Here is a 25391-nt window from a genome sequence, read left to right as displayed (position 1 = left end):
TGCTGGGCATACACACCGAGGAAACCAGAATTGAAAGAGACACATGTACCCCAATGTTCATCGCAGCACTGTTTATAATAGCCAGGACATGGAAACAACCTAGATGTCCATCAGCAGATGAATGGATAAGAAAGCTTTGGTACATGTACACAATGGAGTATTACTCAGCCATTAAAAAGAATTCATTTGAATCAGTTCTGATGAGATGGATGAAACTGGAGCCGATTATACAGAGTGAAGTAAGCCAGAAAGAAAAACACCAATACAGTATACTAACACATATATATGGAATTTAGAAAGATAGCAATGACGACCCTGTATGCAAGACAGGAAAAAAGACACAGCGGTGTATAATGGACTTTTGGACTCAGAGGGAGAGGGAGAGGGTGGGATGATTTGGGAGAATGGCATTCTATCATGTATACTATCATGTAAGAATTGAATCGCCAGTCTATGTCTGACGCAGGATACAGCGTGCTTGGGGCTGGTGCATGGGGATGACCCACAGAGATGTTATGGGGAGGGAGGTGGGAGGGGGGTTCATGTTTGGGAACACATGTAAGAATTAAAGATTTTAAAATTAAATAAAAAAAATTAATTAAAAAAAAAAAGAAAAGAAAAGAGAACTCAAAATGGAGGGCTTAAAGAATGTAGACTTTTTTGCCTTTCAGCTTTAAAGTGGGCCTTGTCCACCATGCCCTGCTCCTTCCCTGAGCAGGGATGGAACCTACGCCCCCTGCAGTGGAAGTGCAGAGTTCTAACCACTGGGCCACCAGGGAAGTCTCAAAGTGGACATTTTAGTCTGGAGACTGGTTTTGTTTTGTGGAGTCATTGGGGGCCCAGTTTCAGACGGTGTCTCCAGTGATGCTCAATGCCATTGCTCTGCTGTGTGTGCTCAGTTGGACCCACTCTTTGCGGCCCCATGGACTGTGCCCGCCAGGCTCCTCAGCCTATGGAATTTTCCAGGCAAGAATACTGAAATGGGTTGCCATGCCCTTCTCCAGGGGATCTTCCCCATCTGGGGACTGAACCTGTTTGCATTTCCTGCCTTGGCAGGCGAGTTCTTTACCACTGAGCCACCTGGGAAGCCATGGCAAGATATATCCCTTCACTTTAAGTCTCCTTTAAGTAGTCGCTGTAAAAAGGAGACATTGCTGCTAGGATTAAGGAACAAAATGGAAGAGAGAGCATGGATAGAACCTGGGGACTTGCAGGAGGGGCTCCCACAGGCCTTACCCAGTCCCCCAGAGGAGAGAGTCCACGGCTGCGACCTGAAGGGGGCGCCATGGAGCTGGTCCTTGGATGCTGAGCACTGCTCCTGCTCAGACGTCTAGGGGGACGGTACCAAGACTGGTGTTGGGACTTCTGGGAGGAAGGTGCCAAGGCTTTGAAGCTGTGAGCAGCAATAGAAGTGGGACGCTGGAGGTACAGCTGTTCTTGTGCTGCTCAGAAGTTCTGACTGCGACTGGAAGCGGGAGGCAAGCCCCTTCTCCCTTCTCCTGCCTTCCTATCTCTGTCTCTTACGGACAAAACCTGAAAGAAATCGTTGGGCAGGGGAACAAACAGTGCTGCTATTTGTGGAAAACCTTGTACATATGTTGTTTTGTCTTTGTGGAGATATCTCCTCAGGGTAAATTCTTAGAGGGATTGTATGTCTCTTTGCTAGAGATTGCCATATTTTTCTCCATATGACGTTGACCCATTTTGTGCTGTCAGCAACAACCCGTGAAAGTATTCGTGCACAGAGCCACAGGAAGAGAGTGCATTGTCAAACTTCTGAATTTTTGCCAAACTAATAGATTCTAAATGATATTACAGTAGAATTTTAGTTCAGATTTCTTTTATGAAGTTGAGCATTGTCTCCTATGTTTGAGATCCCTTTATGTATCTTTTTCTGTGAATTGTCTGTTCGTGTCTCTTGGCCATGTTTGTATCGGATTTTGATAATTTTACTTGTATATATTAGGACAAATAGCCCTTTAATTTCATGTGAGTAGTAATATTTCCTCCCAGTCTGTCATTTATCTTTTGACTTTGTTTATCAACTTAACTCCAGAAAAAAATCATGTTAGTACCATTACGAAACTGACTTATATTTATATATTAATTTTAAGGAAAATTAACATCTTAATTTTATTTGCCTTATCCAAGAACATAAGATCCTTTTCATTTGTTCAAGATTACTATTGTGATTTCAAGAGTATTTTAAAGATTTTTCTCATATAAGCTTGCATATTTCTGGTTGTTTACTGTTTAGTATTTTAAATTTTGTTGCTTTTGTAAAGAAGGTTTACTTTTACATCGTCTTCTATCTTACTCTTTGATATGTCTGAAGGGTAATATTTTTTGTATGTTAACTTAAAATTTAGCAACCATTACTGAATCCTTTAACGTTTGTGTTAAATTCCTTGGATCTTATATGTTTATTCTAAAAACATTGGCAAGTGTAATTTAACTTATTTCCAGATTTTGTGCCTTTAATTGAATTGTTTTATTGCACTGGCTAATCTCCATTAAAGCAGTAAGTTACAGTGGAGATAGTGAGCATCTTTGTTTTGTTCTTGACCTTTAGTAGGAATGCCTCTGATGTTTCCCCAGTAACATGCTGTGATATATTTTGTTGTTTTATTACGTTAGGGAGTATCCATCAATTTCTATCTTATCGAGTTCTTTTTTTCAAACAGAAGAAAAGATGTGGAATTGTATAAAAAGCCTTTTCAGCAAATGTGGAAATAATCTTAGCATTTTCCTCCTTGTATCTATTAATATGATAAATTATATTAATGGCTTCCTTAATATTGAACAATCCTTATATTCCTAGAATAAACCCATCTTGGTCATAAAGTTTGAGTTAAAAAAAATTCTTTTAAGAGACTTTATTTTTTACAGCAGTTTTAGGTTCACACAATATTGAAAGGAAGGAATAGAGATTTCCCATATACTCCCTGCACCACAGACACAAAGCCTCCCCCACTATCAGCATCCTCCACCTGAGTGGAACATCTGTTACAATCAAATGAACCTACACTGACATATCATTATTGCTCAAAGTCCATAGTTAACATGAGGGTTCATTCTTGGCTTTGTACATTCTATAGGTTTGGACAAATGTGTAATGATATGTACCCACTATTATAGTAACATACAGAATAGTTTCACTGCCTTAAAATTTTATATATCACCGATTTACCCCTGTCTCCTCCAATCCTTGGAAACCACTGATCCTTTTATTTTCTCCATAATTTTGCCTTTTCCAAAAGGTCATGTAGTTGGACTTGTACAGTATGTAACCTTTTCAGATTAACTTCTTTCACTTAATAATAAACATTTAAGATTTCTCTGTGTCTTTTCTTGACTTATTAGTTTCTTTCTTTTTTTAGCACTGAATAATATTCCATTGTCTGGATATATCACAGGTTATATATCCATTCACCTACTGAGGACATCTTAGTTGCCTCCATGTTTTGGCAATTATGAATAAAGATGCTGTAAACATTTATGTGCAGATTTTTGTGTGGATATAAGTTTTCAGCCCATTAGAATACATACCAACTGGTGAATTGCATGAAGTATCTTTTTAATGTGCTTTTGTATTCTGTTGCTGATGATGCTGACTTAAAATTCTTTACATTTATATACATAAATGAGAATGGTGCAGTGCCGCGGCCAGCACAAGCAAGAGTTGCACCTGTACAGGGAGAGAACGGAGCGTCCCCGCTAAGAAAAATAAGAGAGAGACAAAAGATGGGGTTGAGAGGATCAGATCAAAAATGGCTGATGCCTTTCTTTATTAGGCTATAGTATTTATAGGATAATGTACGTGACTTAAGACATGTACAGGATTATTTTTTAACCTCAGGATACAATCACTAGACCCTTACCATTGTGTACAGTGTATACTAAGTAATCTATCTTCTATGACATGTTGCAAGACATCCTGACCTTAAGGGCTATAAAAATTCTTCAAGGGGGGCGGGACAGGGAGCTTAGGACCATGCCTAAGGCTCTGCATACCTGCCGAGCAGCTCCCAAGACTTAACCCTTCACGGGCAGTCCCCCGCAGTGCAGTATTTGCCTATTTTGGAACTGATGTTATGCTGGCTTTGTAAAAACAATTGGGAATGTTTTCTTCTTTTAAAATGCTCTGAATCACTATACGTAACAATTAAATAACAGCTTTTTGTGGATTTAGAATTTCCTTGTGAAACCATCTGGGCCTGGCACTTTTTGTGTGTCAGGAGACATTACTTTGCCAACAAAGGTCCGTCTAGTCAAGGCTGTGGTTTTTCCAGTAGTCATGTATGGATGTGAGAGTTGGATTGTGAAGAAAGCTGAGCACCGAAGAATTGATGTTTTTGAACTGTGGTGTTGGAAAAGACTCCTGAGAGTTTCTTGGACTGCAAGGAGATCCAACCAGTCCATTCTGAAGGAGATCAGCCCTGGGTGTTCTTTGGAAGGATTGATGCTAAAACTGAAACTCCAATACTTTGGCCACCTCATGCGAAGAGTTGACTCATTGGAAAAGACTCTGATGGTGGGAGGGATTGGGGTCAGGAGGAGAAGGGGACGACAGAGGATGAGATGGCTGGATGGCATCACTGACTCGATGGACGCGAGTCTGAGTGAACTCCAGGAGTTGGTGATGGACAGGGAGGCCTGGCATGCTGCAATTCATGGGGTCGCAAAGAGCCGGACACGACTGAGCGACTGAACTGAACTGAACTGAACTGAGTTTTTTGATATCTTTAGTTTTTAGAATAAAACTGACTAGTGTAGGCTTCTTACCTTTACTGGGATTAATTTTGGCATATTGTAATTTGCATTAAATCTAGGTTTTCAAATGTATTTTTGCAATACTATGAAAATAATTATATCAACAACTTCAGATATGCAGATCCATCAGTTCAGTTCAGTCGCTCAGTCATGTCTGACTCTTTGTGACCCCATGGACTGCAGCATGCCAGGCCTCCCTGTCTATTACAAACTCCTGGAGTTTACTCAAACTCACGTCCATTGAGTCAGTGATGCCATCCAATCATCTCATCCTCTGTTGTCCCCTTCTCCTCCTGGCTTTAGTCTTTCCCAGCATCAGGGTCTTTTCAAATAAGTCAGTGCTTCACATCAGGTGGCCAAACTATTGGAGTTTCAGCTTCAGCATCAGTCCTTCCAATGAATATTCAGGATTGATTTCATTTAGGATGGACTGTGGATCGCCTTACTGTCCAAGGGACTCTCAAAATTCTTCTCCAACACCACAGTTCAAAAGCATCAATTCTTTGGTGCTCAGCTTTCTTTACAGTCCAACTCTCACATCCGTACATGACTACTGGAAAAGCCATAGCTTTGACTAGATGGACCTTTGTTGGCAAAGTAATGTCTCTGCTTTTGAATATGCTGTCTAGGTTGGTCATAACTTTTCTTCCAAGGAGCAAGCATCTTTTAATTTCATGGCTGCAATCACCATCTGCAGTGATTTTGGAGCCCCCCCCCAAAATAAAAGTTTGTCACTGTTTCTGTTGTTTCCCCATCTATTTGCCATGAAGTGATGGGACCAGATGCTATGATCTTCGTTTTCTGAATGTTGAGTTTTAAGCCAACTTTTTCACTCTCCTGTTTCACTTTCATCAAGAGGCTCTTTAGTTCTTTTTCACTTTCTGCCATAAGGGTGGTGTAATCTGCATATCTGAGGTTATTGATATTTCTTCTGGCAATCTTGATTCCAGCTTGTGCTTCCAGCCCAGCATTTCTCATGATGTATTCTGCATATAAGTTAAATAAGCAGGGTGACACTATACAGCCTTGATGTACTCCTTTCCTGATTTGGAACCAGTCTGTTGTTCCATGTCATGTCCAGTTCTAACTGTTGCTTCCTGACATGCATACAGATTTCTCAAGAGGCAGGTCAGGTGGTCTGGTATTCCCATCTCTTCAAGAATTTTCCACAGTTTATTGTGATCCACACAGTCAAAGGCTTTGGCATAGTCAATAAAGTAGAAGTAGATGGTTTTCTGGAACTCTTGCTTTTTCGATGATCCAACAAATGTTGGCAATTTGATCTCTGGTTTCTCTGCCTTTTCTAAATCCACCTTGAACAGGTGATACCACTCTAATGGCAGAAAGTGAAGAGGAAATAAAGAGCCTCTTGATGAGGGTGAAAGAGGAGAGTGAAAAAGCTTTCTTAAAACTCAACATTCAAAACACGAAGATCTTGGCATTTGGTCCCATCACTTCATGGCAAATTGAAGGGGAAAAAGTGGAAACAGTGGCAGATTTTATTTTCTTGGGCTCCAAAATCAGTGATTACGGCCATGGACAGTGATCACAGCCATGAAATTAAAAGAGACTTGCTCCTTGAATGAAAAGCTACGACAAACCTAGACAGCATATTGAAAAGCAGAGACATCACTTTGCTGACAAAGGTCTGTATAGTCAAATCTATGGCTTTTTCAATAGTTGTGTATGGGTATGAGAATTGGACCATTAAAACTGAAGAATTGATGCTTTTGAACTGTGCTGCTGGAGAAGACTCTTGAGAGTCCCATGCACAGCAAGGAGACCAAATCAGTCAATCTTAAAGCAACCCTAAATATTCATTGGAAGGACTGATGCTGAAGCTGAAGCTCTAATACTTTGGCCACCTGATGTAAAGAGCCAACTCATGGAAAAAGACCCTGATCCTGGGAAAGATTGAGGGCAAGAGAAGGGGGCAACAGAGGATGAAATGGAATGAGTTTGAGCAAACTCTGGGAGATGGTGAAGGATAGGGAAGCCTGGCGTGCTGCAGTCCATGGTGTCACAAAGAGTCGGACACAGCTTTGCGACTGAACACCAAATAACAATGTAAGTTTTTGTTTCTAAAACCCCTTAGATTTCTTATATTGAATGTTTATGCTTTCTTCCCTCTTTTCTGGAATAGGTTCATTACTGGTCTGTCTTAAAATATTTTTTATTTTCCAATCAGCATGTGTTGACTGTTTATTGGTCCTACTGGTTCTCTGTATTCAACCTCATTGCTTTTATCTTTATTTTCTTCCTCTGCTTTTCTTTGCTTTAGGTTTTCATGTTAGAGATAGAATTCATTTATTCTCATTGTATAAATATTTGAAAGCTATAAAATTTTTTCTAATCACTAACTTGTTTTTTATAGATTCTGATATTATTGTTTCTATTAGCATTATTTTTTGGAAATGATTTGAGTTTATGTTGTACTTTACCCTGTTCTAACACTTCTTTAATAGTATAATTTAAAATATTCACATGGGAAAGACTGTTTTCTGATTTTATTATCAATTTTTAGTTTTATTATGGTATTTATTGCCATTGTTGTCTAACCTAAATACTATTTGCATGATTTTTACTTTTTTCTACTATTGAGGAGTTCTTTGTGACATAATACATGTCACGTAATACATAATACATAATACATGTTTTCATGACTGAGTCTATCTGTGCTTAAAAAGAGTATATTTTCTATTTTTGAGGTTAAATTTGAATATGTCAATAATGCCTACCTTATTTATTACATTGTTTAGCTTTTCAATATCTGTGCTTAATTTGCTCCATTAGACTTGTCTTTCCTTGAGAGAGATATATTGATGTCTTTTATTTTTTTTTATTTATTTTTAATTGTGAGCTGAGTGGTGTGTCTAATTTGATGCTGTGCTTTTGAGAGTAAACAAAAAAGATGTACAACAGGATTTCTCTAAATGATACCTTTATTTCTGCTGAAAACTTTTCTAGGTTCTAATCCAGGAATTGCTACTACTAGTTTTGTGCCATTAGGGAAATCTTTTTCTCTAGAGGCTCAGTCTTCTTTTATGTAAAATGAGGTGAGCTATAGAATATTTTTTTAACCCAATACTTTGCTTTGCCAGTTCGATAAAAGTGCTTTTGAAATAGTACCTCTCTAAGTCCCACTGTTATTTACTAAAGTTATTGTAATCATAGCTATCATTTGTTGAGTGCCTACTGCATGCAAGCTTCCATGCTTAGCACTTTACATAAACAACTTCACTGGATCATAGCACATTTGTTTTTTGTTCAAACTCTACAATATTGAATAGGGAGAAATTCGATTGACTGGCTCACTATTTTAGGAGACTGTCTATTGCATACCTTGGCAGAGCACACTTGCTTGTTGTTGGAAACACCTTTCTACTTGAAGCAGGACAATGGTCAGAAAGATCAGGTTGGTCCAGGGAGCAATTAGCCAACATTTATTTGTTAGTTTCCGGATTTGGCAGGAAACAAGACCAGAATGAGATAAGGAGCTCAGGCCTTTACAGGGTGTGATTGGACTCTTAGACAAAGAGAAACAGAGCCCTTTTCCTGGCCAGCTATTTTCATCCCAGGCTTACACATGTGCTCCTAGTGTGGTAAAAATACTGTAGCAAAAGATTGGTCCTTGCAGTGGGCAGAGTTAACATCTTAACAAATTGTTTAGTTGTATATCAATCTCCTGATATCTTTAGTGGTAACACTGTTAATAAGATAGAAGTAAGTGGTAACATTGTCTTACCCTGCCTTAGTGTAATATCTGCCTCTTGGCCTAGAGATACTTTGTGTTGTTCTTAAATTCACTTAACCATCAGGCCAATCATTTAGCATCATGATCTGCTATTGCCATCATGTTGATAAATACATGTAGAGACTCAGTTACTAATAAACTTGTATTCCTCCTTGAAAAATGTAGATGCAGCCCGTAATCCTTCTCAACCTGTTACCCAAGTACCAGCCTAGAATTTACTTCCAGTATAAAATCTGTTGCCTTTCTTATTCAGGCACTCTGGATGCAAAGACAAGGGACTCACAGTCTACTGTGGGGTGCAAAATGTAAACAATAACTCTTGTTCAAAGAGGAGTCGCTGCCTAACTTAGAGAGAGATGACTAGTTCCTTTAATGGCATCAGGATGTCCAACTCACCTGAATGCCTCAGAACAAGTTTTCTGTCTTGCTCTGTTCAACGTGCCAGCATATTTTGAATGTCTGCCTCAGTAGTTCTCACCACATGCCACAGCATGTTTGTGTGCCTAGTCACAGATGTGCTTTGTTTGATCAATTTGCAAAACCTGTGCTTCCCACAGTTGGAGCTAGCAAAGTCTCTCAGGTGGGCTGTTGAGGTGGGTGGATCTTTTGCTATAAATATTAAGGCCTGATGTAAATAATAGCTAAGACACATGACATGACATCATGCTGTGTTATTGTACGGTATCTGTGTTTTGGTGCATGGGAGAATGTGGGCATAGCTGGGTTCATGGCAGCCCTTATTCTGCCAGTCAGAGATATAAGCATACGAGCCATCCGTTCACACACCTAGTATTATATTTCAAAAGAGCCAGGTGTGTCTCTGTATGGCTTAGCACTACATTTTATTTTTGTTTCAAAATGTGGAGGACCTGTTTCAGTGCTCTTGCCCTTAGTCTAATTTGTGGATTTAAAAGTATATATTAATATCTAAATTGGCATGGCTAGGAGATGCTACAGGTAATAAAAGGCTCTAATTGGGGGTTCAGTTCAGTTCAGTTGCTCAGTCGTGTCCGACTCTTTGAGACCCCACGAATCGCAGCACGTCTGTCACCATCTCCTGGAATTCACTCAGACTCATGTCCATCGAGTCAGTGATGTCATCCAGCCATCTCATCCTGGGTCGTCCCCTTCTCCTCCTGCCCCCAATCTCTCCCAGCATCAGGGTCTTTTCCAATGAGTCAACTCTTCACATGAGGTGTCCAAAGTACTGGAGCTTCAGCTTTAGCATCATTCCTTCCAAAGAAATCCCAGGGTTGATCTCCTTCAGAATGGACTGGTTGGATCTCCTTGCAGTCCAAGGGACCCTCAAGAGTCTTCTCCAACACCACAGTTCAAACGCATCTCTGAAAACATTTTGAGACACTTTATTCTGGATTATTTTAAGTGCACTGGATACAGTATGGAATATGGAACAACAGTCCTTTCACTTTGAGGACTCTTAATCTAGATGCCTGGAAGGGAACAATAATGAAGAAGTTATCTTCCCCAGAGACTGTTTCCGTGATGATTTTGCAGCATTTATTATAAAAGAAGCAATCAACATAAAATAGAAACAAATTGAATAGAAGAGAGAAGGAAAATAGCAGACAATGCTTTGTGGACAATTTCATTAATCCTGGAGACCTGCTCCACCCCAAGGTGGATTTGCATGTATTACATCAGGCAAAATGGTGCTACAGGAAAGATACACCAGGACAAAAAAAATCTTTTTGTTATATAGACCACTGCTGTGAACCAAGGCGTTAATAATAAATAATGCAGACCTATATAGTCCAAGAAGAGAAGTGATACTATCAGAACTATTATCTTGGAATACAAGGATTGGTAGTGTGCTGTAGATTGTGCAGTAAATTGGTAGTATGCCGTTTTTTTAAGAGTTAAGCTATTATCAAAATAATGTGCTTTTAAAATAACTTACCCAAATCACCCTGCTACAGAGGTACAGCTGTTTGAAATAACTGTCCCAAATTGTGGGTGCGATTTTCAGCTAATTTTTTCCATGTTAACTGAATGCATTATCAAACCTCTTAATCTCTGCTTCTTACCATTTAGTTTGGGTCATAAGCACCAAATTTAACTAAGTAATCCAAGCAAGTAATCCAAACCATATAATACATATGAACTTGGACTTCTTATAAAAAAATAAATTCACAACACAAACTCTAAGTAGAGAAATACTTTAAAGTCACTGCTTCTTCGTGTGATGATAGGGAGTTGATACAATACCTTTCATTTAGGACCTCCAGTGCCTTAGTAATAATACTATAACAGCAGCACAGGAGGTAAGCGGGAGTCAGCTGACATCATCCTGAGTCCAAAGGCATTGAGTAATTTGCTGGAAAATTAAACTGACACTTGCAGTTTGGATTCCCGAGGATTCAGTGTCGACTGAGTAGCAGACCTGAGAGTTATGTATCGGTGTAAGGTTGAGGCTGTTTTCCACTCCCCAGCTTCTAGGAAGGAGGGACCCTGCATTCTGTATTAAAGACAAGCGCCTCATCTTCCCGCCAGGTGACACTGAGGTCTGGACCACGCTATAGGAAATAACTGAAGCAGATCTTAAAGGCCATCTAATCCAAATTTCTCGTTTTACAAAGGGTCCATAAATGTTTACGGATTTGATCAAGGTCTGGTAGCTAATTCGCAGATCTGCTTTCCTTACCTCCACTTCCAAGACCTAGGAGTCCGAGAATGTTAGAGAAGTTTCTAGCTGAAATCGACCCGAAAAGCTTATCTGAGGGAGTGTGTGACATTCTCCCCACCCTCGGTGGTGGTTAACCTGCATTCTGAGTTAGCGTCTCCCTCAGAGCCACTCTGATGTTCCAGAACGCAGAAGAAAAGTTGCCAGTCCTGGGCTGCGGCAGGGCGTGCGGGGGGAGGTGGCTGCTCCTCCTCCGGCGCTCGCGGGCGGGCTCGACACTGGCCACCGAGCGGCGAGAGCGGGACTCGGCGGCGGGCGGGGAAGGCGCGGGGCGTGGTTTGCAGCTTTCCGAGCGCCAAGGAGCCGAGCGCGCTCTGCTGCGCCCGGAGCCTTCCGCGGGACCAAAGAAGCGAGCGGGAGACCGAGCAAAAGGCGCGATCGAAGGAGCAAGGCGAGCGGGGCGCTGACCCGGGCTGGCCGCAGCCCGCGCCCTCTCCGGGCCGGCAGCGGGTGAGCGCGGGGGCGGCGGCGGCGGGGCCCCCGCACCCCGGTGCGCCCCAGAGGGAGCGGACTGGGGCCAAGAGGGAGGAAGAACGGGAGCGAGGGAAAGGGGCGGGGGCCAGGGAGAGCCAGGTCCCTGAGCTGAGGGAGGGGGCGGCAAGAGACGGGACCCGACCCACTGCGGGGGTCCGAACCGGGCCCCGGGAAACTTTGCCCGGCTGGGAAGAGCGGGGTGCGTGGAGGGCGCCGCAAACTTGTCAGCGGGCGGGGCGCTCCGGGGATTGGAGCGAGCGCCAGCGGGTGGCGTTTGTCTCTCCGGCTTCTTTGTGTCACCTCCGGTCCCCAGCCCGCTGGTCCGCCCGCCTGGGAAAGGGGCTGCGCGGGGGGCTCGGCCCCGATCCACCCGCCGCCCCCGTCGGGCCCAGGCCGGGGGACCTAGCAGTCGGCTGATTGTTTTCGTTCCTCGCGTCACGCTTGGGCGGGAAAGATTTTGAACGCCGCGTGAGCTAGAAGGCAGAGAGCAGCGGCGCGGAGATTGCCAGATAGGGGGGCGGCGCGAGGCTCGCCCAGGGTCCCCCAAGACTGGCGGGCGGGGATCCGCCGGCCCCCGCACTCGAGGAACCGCGGCGGCCGAGCGCTTCCGCGGCGTGGGCCGCTCGAACGGCTCGGCTTGTATATTCCGAAAAGATTGCCTGGGGTCTTTGTTGTCTGAAATTGCCTTGCGCGTCTGACGGTAGCACCTTCTCCTTCTGAGGTTGTTTTTCTTCTGTTAAAAAAGAGTGAGGGGAGACTTGTGTGAAATCAGTGCTATTCCAAACAACGTTAACCACCCTCTTTGATGGAGGTTGAGGAGTCCTGTGTAACCTTTGCCTTTGTGGGCGCCTGTTATTTCCGAAAGTTATTATTTTCCCCTTCCCTAGTGAAAGGGAGCGTCTGAGCGAGATGCCAGCAGGCACGATTGTGTACATGCACCGGCAAGTCAGAGCCAAACCCAGGAGGTTCTTTCCAGCCGCTCTAAACTTTGGCATCGCCTTTTTAAAAAAAGTTTGATTTCAAACAGCTTTCACCTGCTTTTCTATAAGTTCCAGCCCTTCGAAGAACTCCTTGCAGATATTTTGTGGTTGTGCTAGGATGAGTTCGACCACTTTTAGGGTTGGGGTTAAACACCCGAACCACACCTGGCCCGTTCACCACTCAGGTCCTTGCCCTTGAGCCGTTGTAAACATCATTGGGGTGAGTGTTCACCTTTTATGAGATGGAACATTTGGTGTGTTTTTATACTTTAATGCATGACTCTTTCTTTCCTTACCTTTCCTTTCTGGAAAAGTCTCTTGAGACTCTCCCGGACTCTTCTTGAGATAATTAACTGATTGGCCTTAGCTGTGCCATTACACCCCCCACCCACGGAAGCACCCGAGGGAGAAGAGAACAGGTGTAATCCTCATTAAGTTTTTTTTTTTTTTTTCCCCGTGGTGAAGATTCTGGAGATGTCAAAATAAGCAAAAAATGTAAATCCTGAGTTTTCTGTCCATATATTTAAGTTCACGAGCTCTATTTGAAGTCACAAAAATCAAAATCAAACCAGCTTAACCTTGGCTCAGCTTAACCTTGTACGTTGATTGTTTTTGTTTTTTTAATCATTTGAATAAGTTTACCCAGTTAGAAATTTTACAAGCATTTCAGTGCGTTCGTCCTAAGTGTGTTTGCAGGATATTGCAGTATGCTTAAAGAACTGAGTCAGAGTGGGATTATTCTTGGGTCATGCCCTTAATAGTACATCAGAGTTTAATATAAAGCTCCAAACCAGGGTCAGGTCTTGATACGTAAGGGATGGTATTAAAGGCAGTTACTTCATTTGTCATTACTCATATGCTTTAACTATAAACTTTCAGTAGTTTCACAAAATTATTCTTTCATTTACTCAAATGAATGCTTACCTGTGCCAGCCACTGTGCTGGACTCTGGAGTTTCAAATAATGCTAACCATTTATGGAATACTGATTTTGTACCAGTAAATGCTTCACATAGATTACCTCATCCATCCAATAAATATTTATTGAGTGCTTTCAGTGTATTGTGGTAGGTACTGGAGTTATAACAATGCACAGGACAGCTGTGGTTCCCGCCTTTATCTTAGTTGGTGGGGAGGATAGGCAGAACATAAAAGACATCACGAAACTAATAGTAGTTTTAAAAATGTAAATCAGATCACACCACTTCTCTTCTGTGTAAAACCCTCCAGTGGCCTCAGTCTCCCTGAGTGAAAGGCAAAGGCTGGTCGGTAGCCTCTGTGTTTACCCCATGTGACCCTCCCCGCCCAGTCCTGTCTCCTTGATTTTGTCTGCTGTTCTTCTTTTCCCTCAGACTTCTATAGCCAAACTAGCTTCCTAGCTATCTGTGGGCTGTCACACTTGCTGTTTCCTCTGCCTGGAATGCCCCGCCATACCTATATGGTTCTTTCTCTGATCTCCCTCACTTCTTTACTCAGTTATATTATGAACCTTCACTGAACCCCAGATTTAAAATCATAGCCCACTTGTAACTCCCTTACTCTCCTTTCATAACTGATTTTCCCCCCTCCATTTCATCATCTAACTAACATACATTTCCCCCGCTCCATATCATCATCTAACTAACATACTCTGTATTTTATTTCTCTGCTTATGTTCTGTCTTACCCCACTAGATTGCACACCTCCTCAGAGCTATTGTATTCCCTGCTGCATCCTCAGAGTCAGCACCTGGCACACAGTAGGGACTCAAACTATTTGTTGAATGGAAATAAGAAAACCACAGGGTGCGGAGACACAGAGTAACCAAGAGTTCCTAAGTGAATAGTAAGAAGTCTTCTCCTTGAAGGTGACATGTAAGCTGAGACAAGTAGCATGTAAGTGTATTGTGGGCGAGGAGGTGAGGAGAGGAGAGAGGCATGGAAGAAGAGTCGGGAAAGAGCTTGGTGGTGCATGGATTGATTGGACCTGAGAGAAGGTCTTGAGGCTGAGCACTGTCAACTGCAGGGAGAGAACTCAAGGGAAAAAGAATGGTAATCAAATGATGGCAGAGGTTGAGATGGTTGGATGGCATCACTGACTCAATGGACATGAATTTGAGCAAACTCGATAGTGAAGGACAGGGAAGCCTAGCGTGCTGCAATCTGTGGGGTCGCAAAGAATGGGACACGGCTTAGTGCCTGAACAACAATAGCAGCAATCAGATGACAGGTCACGCAAGGCCTCATTGGCCAAGGTTTGGATACATTCACAGTGAATTCTCATATATACCCTATTGGCCCTATGTTATAGTTAATACAATTGAAGGAACTTTCAGAGGCTACCCAGTAGCTGAATGGCACAGCCTAGGATAGATAGGAAACAGGTTCTCAGATCCCACTTATATTTAACCACCATGTATATGTGTGTGTGCTTGTGTGCGTGCATGCACGTGCTCCGTCTGGATTGTAGCCTGCCAAGTTTCTCTCTTCATGGAATTTTCCAGGCAAGAATCCTGGAGTGGGTTGTCATTTCCTTCTCCAGAGGATCTTCTCGACCCGGGGATCTAACCCGCGTGTCTTGCATCTCCTGCATTGGCAGGCAGATTCTTTACCACTAGTACCACCTGGGAAGCCCCATTTAGCCACTACGCCAGCATCAAAAGACATAGTATTCTGTCTTTTGTATTCTGTATTCTGATAGAGCTGTTTGTCTAGTGAAGACAAGCCATTGCAATACACATATGGCAGTGCTAGAAAAGATGTTTTCCCAGGGACCCTGGGAGGAGGAAAGCATCCAATTCTGCCTAGGAATGGGACGAGACAAATTGGAAAAAAATGAAGTTATTTTTCCTTTTTTATAATTATGAGATGTTTCAGATTCGCTATAATTAAGAAATAATCTTAATATCATTCAAACGTATAGCCCATTCTTCACGACTTTACTGTGTGCTCACTGTTGTGTTGCTGTTTTTGCTTTTGCATTTTCCGATGACCTGGGTTATGCGCCCCCATTCCTCCTGCTGCTGCTGCTGCTAAGTCGCTTCAGTCATGTCCGACTCTGTGCGACCCCATAGACGGCAGCCCACCAGGCTCCCCTGTCCCTGGGATTCTCCAGGCAAGAACACTGGAGTGGGTTGCCATTTCCTTCTCCAATGCATGAAAGTGAAAAGTGAAAGTGAAGTCGCTCAGTCATGTCTAACTCTTCCCGACCCCATGGACTGCAGCCTACCAGGCTCCTCCGTCCATGGGACTGTCCAGGCAAGAGTACTGGAGTGGAGTGCCATCACCTTCTCCGGCCCCCATTCCTACTTTCACCAAATTAAGAATTGTGTCTGCAATAGTGTAAAATCAGTTATGTTTAAAGCTTGTAATTCTTTGTGAAGTTGCAGGTTAAGTACTGTTTTGATTGTTATCTTAAACTCTGTCCTTTCTGTTTTTTGTGTGATAATTTTAAAAACAGTTTCATTGAGTGTAATTGATGTACAGTAAGCTGCATAAATTTAGTGTTAAATTTGATAAGTTTCTGACTTATTTGTAGACCTATGAACCATCTTTCCCTTTGGTCCCTTCCTATACCCTGTTACCTTCTTTCCCAACCAGTGATAGCTCTGACTCTATGGATTAGTTTGTATTTTCAGAGTTTTATTTGCATTTAACCATATAATATGTTTTCTCTTTTGTCTGGGTTCTTTCACTTAGTATAATTGTTTTGAGATTCATCTATGTTGTTCTGTGTATCAGTAGTTGATTACTTTTTATTGCTGAATGGTATTCTGCTGTATGAATATCCACCAGTTTATTTGTCCATTCACCCATTGATAAACTTTTTTTTTTTTTTGCTATTTTTTGGATGTTAAAAATAAAGCTGCTGTAAATACATTATATTCAGTCTTTATATGGACATCTGCTTTCATTTTCCCTGGGTAAATGTCTAGGAGTAGAATGGCTCGATTATATGGTAGGCGTATGTTTAATTTATAAAGAAACTTCCATACTTTCCCAGACATTCCCAAAGTAGTGTGTGAGGGTTCCAGTGCTGTGCATCCTTGCCAGCACTTGGCGTGGTTAAGCTGTCATAGCCATTCTATTAGATGTGTAGTGGTATCTCATTGTGTTTTAATTTGCATTTCCCTGATGACTAACGATGTGCGTATTTACCATCCATATTATATCTTTTTTTTCACTGAAGTTTCTGTTTGCATTCTTTTGTTCATTCTTCGTTGGATTGGTTGCTTCCTTATTGAGTTTTGAGTTTTTTATATATTCTGGATACAAGCTCTGTATCAGATATGGGATTTACAAATATTTCCTTTCAATCTGTTGCTCATCTTACATTCTCTTAACAAATCTATGAAGATCAGGAGTTTTAATAAAGTCTGATTTATCAATTCTTTTATGAAATTACACTTTTGGTGTCATACCTAATCTTTGCCTCGCTCAAGATCACAAAGATTTTTTTCTTAAGAGTTATAAAACTTGTAGAAAAACTATAAAAGAATATAAAACCATAAATTTTATGGAGTGGAATATGGGTTGAAGTTTACTACTGCCACTGGAACACTTGACAGGTTTTGGAGATGAGATAATGTCTGGAGACAATGTCTTGGGGTAGGGGTGGGCGGGCACTTGCTATTGGCATCTAGTGGGTCAAGGCCAGGGATACTGCTAAAGATCTGCAGTGAACAGGAGAGATCATCTCAGCAAAGACTCATTCAGCCAGAATGTCAGGAGTGTCAAGGTAAAGAAACCAAAGGCTGTTTTACTGACCTTCTCAGTTTCGGGTATTAGTTTTCTTTATATTTTCTATCTTCTATTTAATTGATTTTCACTCTGATCTTTATTATTATTTCTTTTCTGTGTGCTTGAAAAGGATGTTTTGTATGTGCTTGAACACAATATTTATTCTGATTATTCCATGCCAAGAGAGCATACCATCAACATAGCATCGTTATTCATGCTAACCTTGATTACTTAGCTGAGGCAGTGCTTGTCAGGTTTCCCTGCCATAAAGTTGCTCTTGTCTCTGCATTCTGTCCTGTACTTTTTGAGATGGAAGTTACTATGTGTAGCCCACATTTAAGGAGTGGAGAGTTATGCTTCTCCATGTGACAATCTCTGACTTTTAATTCTGGTATTTAGACCATTTATATTTAAAGTGATTATTGATTATAGTTCACTTTAAATGTATAATTTTGTTTTTGTTACATGTTTTTCTTATCTTTATTTCCTTTTTTCTCTTTTTCTGTCTTTGGATTAATTGAATTTATTATCATTATAATTTATTTATTTATTTTTTGCTTATTAGCTAACAGTCCTTTTTTTTTTTGTTTTTTTTCAATTTGACTCTTGGGAATCTTAGTTCCCTGACCAGGGATTGAACCAATGCCCTCCGCAGTGAAAGCGTGGAGTCCTAACCCCTGGAGTGCCAGGGAATTCCCTAGCTATCATTCTTTATTTTGTTATTTTAGTGTTTGCTTTGGGTTGATAAACTTATCACAGTTTACCTTCAGGTGTTATATTATATCACCCCATTTACAGTCATGTACCTCATGAGAGCCTTGTAATAGTTAATTCCCATTTCTCTATGTTAACCTGTGTGATATTGTCATACATTTAACTTTTTGTCTTTTATTGATCCCGCATTACATTACTGTTTTTTGTTTGAACAGTCAATTATTTTTTAAAGGAATCTAAAACCCCAAACATCATATATTACCCATGTTTTACACAGGTTATATTCTTTATTTTGCTATCATCATGTGAAAATAAATAAATTATACATATTGAGGTTACTGGATTCATCTTTATGAATATGTATATATTCTAACTTGTAATTTTAGTGTAAACATTAAAGTAGTGAAATTTAGAAATCAGAGCATAGTTCATTTTCTTAAACTCAATTACTGAGTTGTCATTGAGCTGATCATTGCTGTAATAGATACTTCAGGACACTGTGGGGTCTTAGAAGATTCAGAACACCTGGAATTGGAGATCTCTGTGCAGGTATTGATGAGTGTGCTGTCTTGTCTTTTCTTACGGCAACAGTAGAAAAAGGGACATTTCAGGAGTGAGTCCTCCCATGCTGACATTATTCAGACCCTGAGAAACTTTCAAAGCATTTCTTTCTTCCGATGGTATATGAGGTAAAAAGCACTTGGTTATAGCTGCTTGGGTCAGAGTAACATATTTGGCAAAGTGACCCTGAAGCTTCTGCTTGTCAGTGTCCATATTTGATTGAAAACTCCAATCTGAGATGTAGTTCTTAGAACTCGCCAAAATTTGCTATTTGTTGCTCTGGTTTTAGGTAATTTTTAGTCTTCCTTTATCAGTGAGGATGGAGTGGATACCCTCTCCAGCTGGGTATGTGTAAATGTACTCCTATTCTGAAGGTTAATACATTGACAAACACTCAGCTATAAATGAGTGGGAAAACTTAATTCATCCAGCAAATTAACTTACTTTGTAAATGTTTGTTGAATCTGGGCTCTGGCACATTGATGAAAATTTATGTCTCCTGACCTTTGAAAGACAACTCTCTTTTGAGAAAAGGGCCCATAAGCGCAGGAGCATGGATTCCAATGTGGTGATTGGCGATCACTGCCATGGAGATACGAACTAGGCAATGGGTGCAAGCTTAGAGCAGTGGTTCTCAAAGTGTGGTCCAGGGACCAGTAGCATCAAACCTATTGGTCTGGAAATGTAGAGGGTGAGGCCCAGCGATCTGTGTTTAACAAGTCTTCCAAGTGATTCTGATGCATGCACAAGATTGTGAACCATTGGCACAGAGGATTAGATGATCTCTGAGATTTTTTTTCCCTGGGTCCTAGTTTCTACAAATATGATTTAGAAATGTGATATTTACCATGTGGTACTTTAAGAACTATTTTGACACTAATGGACTGTCAAACGTGAATTGTTATGTGGGTAAAACAGAGATCCAAAATGGTAAAGTTTTGTCTGGCACTGGAGCAAAAGTAAACTAGATTTTAGAACACTTTATTATGAAAAATTTTAAATGTATTCAAAAGCAGAGATAATAGTGAAATGAACTCCTCTGTAAACATTCAGTAGAGTCACTCAGTCATGTCTGACTCTTTGCGACCCCATGGACTGCATCACACCAGGCTTCCCTGTCCATCACCAACTCCTGGAGCTTGCTCAAACTCATGTCCATCAAGTCAGTGATGCCATCCAACCATCTCATCCTCTGTCGTCCCCTTCTCCCACCTTCAATCTTTCCCAGCATCAGGGTCTTTTCCAACAAGTTGGTTCTTTGCATCAGGTAGCCAAAGTATTGGAGCTTTAGCATTGGTCCTTCCAGTGAATACTCAGGACTGATCTCCTTTAGGATGGACTAGTTGGATCTCCTTGCAGTCCAAGGAGTCTTCGTCAATGCCACAGTTCAAAAGCATCCATTCTTTGGTGCTCAGCTTTCTTTATGGTCCAACTCTCACATCCATACACGACTACTGGAAAAACCATAGCTTTGACTAGACAGACCTTTGTCAGCAAAGTAATGTCTCTGCTTTTTAACATGCTGTCTGATGATTTTGAAGCCCTCCAAAATAAAGTCTGTCACTGTTTCCATTGTTTCCCCATCTATTTGCCATGAAGTGATGGGACCTGATGCCATGATCTTTGTTTTTTGAATGTTGAGTTTTAAGCCAACTTTTTTTCTCTCCTCTTTCACTTTCAGCAAGAGGCTCTTCAGTTCCTCTTCACTTTCTGCCATTAGGGTGGTGTCATCTGCATATCTGAGGTTATTGATATTTCTCCCGGCAATCTTGATTCTGGCTTGCAATACACACAGTCTCCTTATCAAGGTTAGAGATAACCTGTTTAGTTAGAGCTCAGGCTATGAGATAGTTCATGTTTTGAGAAAGGGAACAGAATTAACTTACACAGATATACTACCTGTTTTCTCCCACTTTGACTTTGGAGGACTAATTGTAGTATTCTGAGGAAAAGCCGATTTTAATACACCTGAGCTCTTCAGGTTTGAGTGATATGTTAATTAATGGATCAGACTGTAGGAGTTTGGGGCTTCCTAGGTTGTTCAGTCGGAGAAGGCAATGGCACCCCACTCCAGTACTCTTGCCTGGAAAATCCCATGGACGGGGGAGCCTGGTAGGCTGCAGTCCATGGGGTCACTGAGAGTTGGACACGACTCAGTGACTTCACTTTCACTTTTCACTTTCCTGCATTGGAGAAGGAAATGGCAACCCACTCCAGTGTTCTTGCCTGGAGAATCCCAGGGAGGGGGGAGCCTGGTAGGCTGCCCTCTATGGGGTCACACAGAGCCAGACATGACTGAAGCGAAGCAGCAGCAGCAGCAGCAGCAGCAGCAGCAGATTGTTCAGTGGTAAAGAATCCACCTGCTAGTGCAGGAGTCTCATGAGATGCAGGTTTGATCCCTGGGTTCGGAAGATCCCTTGGAGGAGGACATGGCAACCGACTCCAGTATTTTTGCCTGGAGAAGCCTATGGACCAGAGGAACCTGGCAGGCTACAGTCCATAGTATCACAAAGTCAGATACAACTGAGCAACTGAGCAAGCACACTGTAGGAGTTAGCTAATTTTCATTAAAAAAAATGCTGATTAGTAAGAAATAATTTTTATCTGAAGTGTAAAGTGCAACAAAATAAATAAAGCTGTTCAGGATTGTTCCCCATGCCCTCAAATAAACCTAAAAAAAAAAAAACCCTGCAACAACTCATGCATCTAAGTTGTTAGTACTATGGTAGGCTATAATCAATGTTTGATGAGATCGTTTGATAAAATAATGCACGAATGCACGCTGGAACTTTTAGTTAAAAATTGTTAGTGGTTCAGAAAGAAAACAAGAGGATTTACTATATAGCCTGTTTATAAAGCAGTTAAAGGCATGTTTTATTATTTGTGCTAGTATGTTGACAAAATAGGTAACTAGCAATCTCTTGCTTGACTTTCTTTTGTAGTTACTCATTTGATGACATTGAGTAAAAAACTTTCTCCTGTTAATAGGCCTTTGTTTAAAAGAAAGAATGTTACCTTTGTAGTCTCTGTACTCTTTTTCATCATAGAAAGTTCCAACTAAGTTGGGTAATAATTAATTTTGTAAATAGTGTTTAGTCCAGAACTGATTATATTTCCTTCTGAGCCTAGTGAAAAGGAAACTCTCAATCTATAACCACAGGTTGAAGGTTTGGTTACAAGACTGTGTTCGTGATGGTTTCTGAGACTTGGAAGGTAAGCTTGCTCCTTTCATGAGTCATCATGTTGTCTCACAGTTGGCTGTGTGTTTTCTTAGCAACAGCTGGTGATTTCTGGTTTGAGTTGGGAAAGTATGTTTTGAAGTGATTCAACATATTCTTTCAGGTTATATATGCTTGCTGAACCTTATAAGCTTACTGTTAGTGTGGTGAGTTCCACCGTGAAGGAATGATTTCATTCTCCTACTGGCTCTGCATTCCAAATCATTTTTCTTCTGTTTTTTTTAGGGAAGTGAGGGTGGGTATAAGAAAAGAAAAGAAGTCAATCTGGAAGACTATGAACCTGCTCGTTTATGACCCTGGAATAGAGCAGAACCAAAATTGGTCTCCACATGCTGATAGGATAAAATGTAATTTACTGGAGTCTTCATCTTGAGTAATACTCCAGGGTGCATAAGTACTAAAGGACAAGTGAATTTTTGAAATGTCTGTGATATTGTGTAATGATGAGTATAACTTCTGAAGTCAGATGGACCCTGGTTCAAATCCTTGCTTTGCCGTATATTAACATTGTCACTTTGGGCAAATTATAAACCTCCCTGAGTAGAGCTTACTTCATCTATAAAATAAAAGGCAAAATAGCACCTACCTCATGGGAGTGTTGTGAATATTACTGAGGCAACACATGTAGTGGACAGTACAGCACCGATGATCAAACATTGTAGAGCACATGGTAATAAGTGCTAATTATTGCATTCAGTTCAAGAGTGCAGTGAACAAGGGGCTAAGTGGCAGGTGTTAGAAGACAATCAGCAATCAGGCATGGCTCCCTTTTTGCAGGAACTGGGACAGATAGCCTTGTAAACAAGTCATTCTAGTATGATCCAGAATGAAGGAAGTGCCACCTGAAGTGCTAGCAAAGTGCTATGGTCATTAATGCCCACTTTGGGGAAGTTAGGGCTAATTTTGTATAGGATATTGACATTTGAACTGGGCATATATCTGGGTTTAGAGTGCAGAGTAGAGCTTTCATGGGTGGAAAATGGAGGATAGTAGATTGCAGGCTGAAAAATATCACAAACTGAAGCACAGGGCTCGTGGCAGGTTGTAGTGGGAGAGGTGTGGAGAGATGCTTTGTGGTTAGATTGTAGGGCATTGTGCTCCTGGAACGTTTGGACCATATTCTTGTCAGTGAGAACCTACAGCATGCGCATGGTGTGAGCTCTATTTCACAATGATGGTCTGAAAAATGAAGTGGAGAGGCAAGAAATCCAATTAAAAGGATGTTTTTAGAAATCTAGGTGAGTGATGAAATTTAGAGAGCAAACTCAGAGGGGATTAAAAGGAGCTGGAAGAGAGAGGATTCTAAATTTGATGCCAAGAAGAATGCTGGTGCTATTACTTGAGAGAGAGTTACCATAGAAGAAGGTATGGGGAAAACCGATGGTCTGGTGGCAGGATGGTCTACTGGGTCTTTTTTTAAGTTGAGGTACTGTTGATTTACAGTGTCATGTTAATTTCAGGTATATAGCATAGTGATTCATACAGAGTGTATAGGAATTTTTATATCGAGTGTCTATGCTAATCCCAAATTCCTAATTTATTTGTCCCCCTTCCTCTTTGGCAACCATAAGTTTGTTTTCTATGTCTGTGAGTCTCTCTGTTTTTTAATAAACAAGCTAATTTGTATCTTTTAAAAAATATATTCTACATATAAATGATATCGTACGATACTTGTCTTTCTCTGTCTGGCTTCATTTAGTATGATAATCTCATTTTGTTGCAAATGGCATTATTTCATTCTGTTTGCTGCTGCTACTGCTGGTAAGTTGCTTCAGTCATGTCCGACTCTGTGAGACCCCATAGACAGCAGCCCACCAGGCTCCGCGTCCCTGGGATTCTCCAGGCAAGAACACTGGAGTGGGTTGTCATTTCCTTCTCCAATGCATGAAACTGAAAAGTGAAAGTGAAGCAGCTCAGTTGTGTCCAACTCTTAGCGACCTCATGGACTGCAGCCTACCAGGCTCCTCTGTCCATGGGATTTTCCAGGCAAGAGTACTGGAGTGGGGTGCCATCGCCTTCTCTGTTATGGCTAACTAAAACTATATATATGTATATATACACATACCACATCTTCTTTATCCAGTCTGTCCTTATTTGTCTTTTATAACAATCTTTATTTTAAAGACTGTTTAAATGCAGGGTCTTTGGGGCTCAAAGATTAGTGAGCTGGCAGTTGGGAGTTTAGTTCTGAAAGAAGGAAGCTAACATTTATTGCGCACCTACTGTGTCTCAGGTTTATGCTGAGCATCTTCACAAATCATCATTGGAAGCAAATAGGATTTTTATTGATGAAGAAATAATTATAATAATTATGATATTATAATGCTTAAACATTAACCCTAATTTCAAAGCATTTCTTACTTTTGTCATTTTCTTCAAGTTCATTGGAGCAAGAGGAGAGCTGGGGCTAGAAAGATTGAGTGAATGGGTACTGAAGGCATTGAACTGTCCTCTGTGGCACTTTTCATTATTTCTGCATTCAGACTCTCATTACATATTCTTTACCACAAGGAGAGAACAGCCCTCTAATTAGGTGGTTAGTATTTGTTACTCGAAGACTGTTGAGGGAGTTTCATAATTAACCATATTTCTCAAGTTCTAATATTCCTTTCCTTTCAGAACTTCTTGAAGGTTGAAATCCTCCAAGACTGTTTTTCCTCTTGCTTCTGATAAAATGGAAACGTTTGGCTACGAGTGGGTTTTAACTTTATAAAATGAGCCTTGTTATATTGGGTTAGAGAGGATGAGCCAGGGCAGAGAATGATGCTCTTTTCCTTAATGTTGCCACCTTTAAAACATGTAATCCTGAGGTCAAGATCATGAATGCAGATAAAAGTTAAGACTGGGAAGACTTTGAGCATGTCTTAAAAACTTTATGGCAAAAATCCAGCTACACACATACAACACACACACATTAAAAAGCAAAAGTTTGCCTTCGTGTTATTTTCACTTTCTATTTCTGTTGTCTCTGTCCCTAGAGATAATCGCTGTGGACAGTTCTTTGTTTATCCTATTTAAATGTTTATGAATCGTTGCAACCTTGGCAGTAATTAGGCAAAATAACTAGATTTTAAGCTTTTTCCTTTCACTCAGATATTTAGTATCAGAGTTTATATTGAAGTTTCATAAATACAGATTCTTCTTTTAGACCGTGTTCTGAGAGCCTTATAAACATCAAATGTAATTTATGTTAAATGCTCTCAGATTACCTTTCAAATCAGTGACATACCTAGGATTAGAATTTAGAGAACTTGAGCTTCTCATTTGTTGCTAAACCAGTTCTGTTAGTTAATTTATTACACAAGTTTGCCAGTTAACTGCAACACTGGGCAAAAACATGTTTTATCTTATTTATTTATTTGAGAAGAAAGGACAGAGAACTGCAAATTTTAACTAACAGAAGCTCATTATAGTCACTATATTAATCTCTTAATTACTTCACATTTTGAATGCTTAGACAATATGTGTTCTGGTAAAT

At 40.9% G+C, this 25391-nt stretch overlaps 1 non-coding gene across 1 annotated transcript; it reads right to left on the bottom strand.

Moving 5' to 3' along the window:
• Nucleotides 1–706: 706 nt before the first annotated feature.
• On the bottom strand, nt 707–779 carry TRNAG-UCC (transfer RNA glycine (anticodon UCC)). Its single transcript has one exon. It is a non-coding gene; the product is annotated as a tRNA-Gly (tRNA).
• Between the last annotated feature and the right edge of the window lie 24612 nt (nt 780–25391).

This window comes from Capricornis sumatraensis, chromosome 2, assembly GCF_032405125.1.
Source record: "Capricornis sumatraensis isolate serow.1 chromosome 2, serow.2, whole genome shotgun sequence".
NCBI lineage: Eukaryota > Metazoa > Chordata > Mammalia > Artiodactyla > Bovidae > Capricornis > Capricornis sumatraensis.
The sequence above is the reverse complement of the archived record's forward strand: the minus strand, read 5'-3'. Positions and strand labels throughout refer to the sequence as shown.